Below are 5,726 nucleotides of genomic sequence, written 5' to 3'. Positions count from 1 at the left end.
CCCTAGCTCTAAGCAATGGAAATGTGGAGACTGGCTTCCCTGACAGGAAAGCAGGTGGATCCCCATCTCTGCTCAACAGAAGAGCAAAGCTTTGGGAGACCCAATGGAGTGGGCTGCCTTCTTGTTCCTTTGTAATACTACCCCTGACCTTTCTTGGAAAGAACATTCCATGGAACTTCCCTTTGTGTGTCCCCCTTATTTAAGAATAAAGAATTCAGGCAGCATTCTCTCCAATGGACCCCCAAAGTTGAGAGCCATCCTGGATTTTGAAAAGGTACTTCTGTGTGCTTGCGTGCTTTCTTCCGCATTTTTTTCAGTTATTGAAGTAGTCAGATTTTGTAAACCCAGCGTAAGTCACCAGCTCAGGTAGATGGCCATCCACATCATTAACACTGAAAACAGCAATTTGTACCTAAATTGTTGTCATTCCCAAAGCCCACTTCTTTATACTTTTAGGGATTTCTGGAAAGAGAAGCCCAGCAAAAATCTCCTGAATCTGAGTGTACCTTTAGATGAATAATTCCCCCCCACACACATCCTTTCTTCCCCAGGAAGCTCAAGTAATGGAATAAAACTTTTTTTTTTTTTTTTTTAGTATTTTTTGGTTGTAGATGGACATAATATCTTTACTTATTTTTATGTGGTGCTGAGGATCAAACCCAGTGCCCCACACATGCTAGGCAAGTACTCTACTACTGAGCTATTACACCAGCCCCTGAACCTATTTTACACAAGCCCCATGGCCCAGAGAGACTTGTCCAGGTAGTCAGTGGCACTGTTGCTATCTGTGCCCAATCTGGACAACATACTGATCACAAGAGCTGGATACCATGAACACAGTGAGACTGTCACTGAGTAAGGTTACAGGATGTCTGCTATGAAGTATGCTTCCCTCCATATTTCTGCTTTTGAGTTTTGTTTTTTATAGTACTGGGCAACGAATCCAGTTCTTTACCATGGAATTACAACCCAGCCCTTTCTTGTTAATGAGACAGGGTTTCACTAGGTTGTTTAGGCTGGCCTTGAATTATGATTTTCCTGCCTCAGCCTCCTCCTAATAAGGGATGTGCCACTGTGCCTAGCTTACCACCTGAATGAATAACTTTTCCCATTTAATTGTAAATTCAGGGGCTATTTGGGTATTTGTCCCTGTAGACTCAATTGTTGACAAGGCTGACTCCATTTCTGATTCCCCGTCATTACTCCCTGGGGATGTTGAGAAACTCAGGCAAAAAGGATAAACAGTATATTATAGGTTGGTCCACTTAATTTTGGGAAAAGCTGACAGGTGTGTCTCAAGGGGCAGATGTGTGGTTTAGCCTGATTCTTAAATTGGGCAATTTGTTTTCTTCACTATTCCCCCATGCCCTCCTCTTTATTACATTTAAGACACAAGGTAATATACTCAATGTCAAGAAAGAATCCCAACAGCCACCGGTCAAAGGGTCTTCCTGGATGACCATCCTGAGAATAATTACCATCACACAATTACTTTCCTAAAATCTAGGCTAAAGAGGGGCCAGTTAGGAGGCTCTTCACAGAAGGCAAACCTCTATTCTGAGCACTGCATCTCAAATTCTTCCAAGGGACTTGAAATGCTTAAATCCCAAATTCTGTGCTCTTAACCACTAAGATATACCATGTAACATTTGAACAAAACCAAGATTTAAAGCAAATAAGAGAAAAACTGTATTTCAGAGGCAGTCAGCATGATACTCAAAGGGTTAAAATCATGTTATCAAAGCAGTCCATTCAGAATAACTGATCTCATGAATGCCTTTGCCTTTTTTTTTTTTAAAGAAAGAGTGAGAGAGAGGAGAGAGAGAGAGAGAGAGAATTTTTAATATTTATTTTTTAGTTCTCGGCGGACACAACATCTTTGTTGGTATGTGGTGCTGAGGATCGAACTCGGGCCGCACGCATGCCAGGCGAGCGCGCTACCGCTTGAGCCACATCCCCAGCCCAATGCCTTTGCCTTTAAAGTTCTCTTCAGGCTCCAGGTAACTACTGACATATTTCACATAAAATTACAGCAATAGAATAAATACAATTACATAACATCCTAGAATCATGTTACATAAAGGTCCTCAGTTGGGACAAACTCAACTTTCTCTTTTTGTGAGTGCTCTGCAGAAATCCCAAGGGCTCCCACATGGCCAGGCAAGCACTCTAACCACTGAACTACATCCCCAAGCCTCTGCAACTCATTCTGTTCAATGATCTGTAAAAATATAAACCATCTGCACTTGTTTCTGAACCGTTCTGCATCTGCACCTTAAAGAGTCAAGTTCAGTCCTCCTAGTGCCCCTGAGTGCCTTAGGCTGGATTCCCCTCTGACAAACACACTTCGGTTTTTCCATAACAAGCTGCTGTTTAAGTGGTTCCTGTACCCCCAGGCACCAGCTTAGTCCCCAGAGGCTGGAAGCTTAAATTATTTGTGGGTAGTTTCTGGGCCCTGACCTAGAATGCACATGGGCCTTAACCCTTTAGGACTCAGGCCTTTTTGGCATCCTATTCATTGTGATCTCCACCAACTGGTTGCCCAGAGAACTTCAGCATTTGCTTTGAGTTTAACAGGTTAGAACTAGTGACTGGTTAAGCTGTGGGAAAAGGCAAAAGCAGCAGGCTCCACTTTAGAGGCCCAGAGAGGCTGCAACCAGTGGCAGTCCTCATCCATGATCATCACTGCTAGCAAGAGTCATAATAAGAGGCTGGAGATGTGGCTCAAGAGGTAGCGCGCTCACCTGGCATGTGTGCGGCCCGGGTTCAATCCTCAGCACTACCTACAAAGATGTGTCTGCCAAAAACTGAAAAATATTGAAACTCTCTCTCTTAAAAAAAAGTCATAATAAAACTCACTGCTGAGATGCTTGCAAGAACAAAGTAGGTACATATTGGGCAGGGGGATAAGACAATGGGATAGGACAGCTTCTACTGGGACAGGTCAGACATTCAATGCAGGCTGTAGAGAAGGCAACATGTCCTACACGTTCCTAAAATGGAGTACTACACAACCACTATAATATGAAAACATTTTTTAAAGGGCTGGAATGTAGCTCAATGGTAAAGTGTCCCTAGGGTCAATCCATGCTATCACCAAAAAAAAAAAAAAAAAAAAAGGACACAAACAAAGCCTTTAAACCATCATTAGCTGTTTGCTTTCCATTGGGGAATGACAACCTACTATCTTGTGTGATAATTCCTGTACAACTACTTAGCATAAAGACAATTCTTGTAGATTGATTTTCAACAGTAACTTGCACCCAGAGACACTTTTGTTTTGCAGTATTGGGGATTTAACCCAGTGATGCTCTAATACCAAGCTACATTCCCAGACTTTTTCCTTGCTAAATTGCTTAGGTTGGTCTTGAATTTATGACCATTCTGCCTCAGTTTGCTGGGATTACACGTGTGTGCCACCGAATCGGGCTGACACCTTTTAAATTGGTTTATGCTTCACGCATGCTAGGTAAGCACTCTACGGAGTTACAGCTCCAGTGCAAGTTTTATTTATTTATTTTGGTACCAGCAATTTAGAGACAGGTCTCACTAAAATGTATAGGGCCTTGCTGAGTTGCTAAGGCTGGTTTTGAACTCACAAGCCTCCTGCCTCAGGTTCCCGAGCCTCGTGATTGCAGTTGTGCCAACCGCACCTGGCACCCAACCAAGTTTTGATCACTTATGAAGATTCCTAGATTGCTCTTACCTAAATTTTAATCTCCTCTTTGGCCATCCTACATGGACTACCTAATTGGTGTCCCAGCTTCTGCAGCAGAGCCTCAGATGGTGGACTCCCAGTACTGTGACCTGGCCCCATTAGCTGGACTGACTCCCTCCTGCCTTGCTTTCTGGTTATATGGGCTAAGTGCTGTTTCTTAACCAAAATGGGAGCTCCTAGTATGCACAGACGTGTGGCCCCATCATATATTTATGTATCAGTGGCCACCCTTTATCCATGTCTATAGTACTTTACATACTCATTAAATGGGATTATCCTTGTGGCAGAACCTCTGGTGTCTCCAACATGCAGGCACATACCAAGTTAAGGTGGTAAGAATCCCAGGCCTATAAATTTTCAAATGCCTCAGGGTGGGAGCTAGGCAATATTATCTCAGCCTCTTGAGAACTCTGCCCTAAAGGTTCACTGCAGAACATTCATTCAGCAAAGTAGCACAGCATTTTGGGGCCTACTATTGGGATAGATGAGATGCCCACCATCTTACTCCAATGACAATCACAATTCAAGATTGAGGCACAGGATTACCTAACAATGTCAAAAATTTCATAGGTTAACAGTTGAAGAAACGGGGGTGGGGAAAAAACCATAAACAAGAACTTCATAAAACTAAAACTCATTAAAGAAATCTCTATGGACATCATTCCATCTCCCATTTCTTCTGGCATTAGAATGTGGGCAGTGCTTGTACACTTCGGAGTACATGCATATAAACAACCTGCAGATCTTGCTAAAATGCAGACTAATTCACAAAATCTGAGGTGGGGTCCAGAAGTTTTACCTACTTCCAAGTGATCCTATCTTTCCATTTGCCAAAAGCTCAACCCCAAACACAAACGCTTTAGACCCCAATGGGATACTTGCTTGGAGGTCAAGCTTCTAAACCAGAAAGGGGGCCAAATGTTCTGCCACTGGCTGCTCTACATAAGAAAGGCATGTGTCCTCACTTGTTCTTGTCCCCAGATGCTTCATGACTCACCCAAAATCTCACTACTAGTTAAAGCCGGGACTAAAATCAGTTAGATCTCTTAACTCCTAAAAGTGCTATTGCCACTGGGCCAGAAACCCAGGCAGTTTCCTATTTTTAACATGGGCAGTCAACTGAGCACACATACAGCAGGACCAAATTAAGTTCAGACAGGTCTATATTGTTAAAATTAAACAGCAACACAAAAAATTAAAAAATAGAGTAAAGTCTAAAAACAGTCAGTGCAAGAGGATGGTGGTAGCAACAGGACTGTGCATTTTCTATTTCTGCAATGCTTTTGATGAGATCAGAATGTGTTCCACCTCTGTAAAACTCATGCCCACTTCCCTCTGCACTCAGCCACCCACCCACCACCTTGTTTGTTCACAAATATTTATTCTAGTTGTAGCCATTATTTAATTTTGAAGTTAATAAAACCAGGCAGGCTCCCCCTTAAAAAAATGAAGGTAAATCACAAAAATCGTTCTCCTTTACTCCATCTTTACTGCATTTATGAGATGGTGGCCCTACAATATTAGAAGTGAATATACATGTGTAAGTGAAATAAAAAGTATGTGGTAACATAGTCTATGAGTCTTTCTTTTAACCAATTGGTCTAAAAATCAGGCACACCGAATAGCCTCCAGGCTTAAAAACGCCTACAAAGGCATGAACAGAAAAAAGTTGAACCAATCAAAAGGAGTAAATCATTGAACAGAATCAGAATGTACTAAAAATTTAAGCCCCAAACCTAGAATGATGATTTATTTCAATAGCCAAATCCAGCCTAATGGCCACAGAAATGACACCTTTTGATTACTGCTCTAAGTCATATGATAAATCACTATAAGCAACAAATAAATACTCTACTTATACACTAAGGGAGGGGAAGCTTTTAAGAGTAATGTTTTTCATTTACCAAAACACAAAGATTAAATGAGGGGCTGGGGATGTGGCTCAAGCGGTAGCGCGCTCGCCTGGTATGCGTGCGACCCGGGTTCGATCCTCAGCACCACATGCCAA

Source organism: Ictidomys tridecemlineatus, chromosome 11 (genome assembly GCF_052094955.1).
Source record: "Ictidomys tridecemlineatus isolate mIctTri1 chromosome 11, mIctTri1.hap1, whole genome shotgun sequence".
NCBI lineage: Eukaryota > Metazoa > Chordata > Mammalia > Rodentia > Sciuridae > Ictidomys > Ictidomys tridecemlineatus.
Note: the sequence above shows the minus strand (reverse complement) of the source record.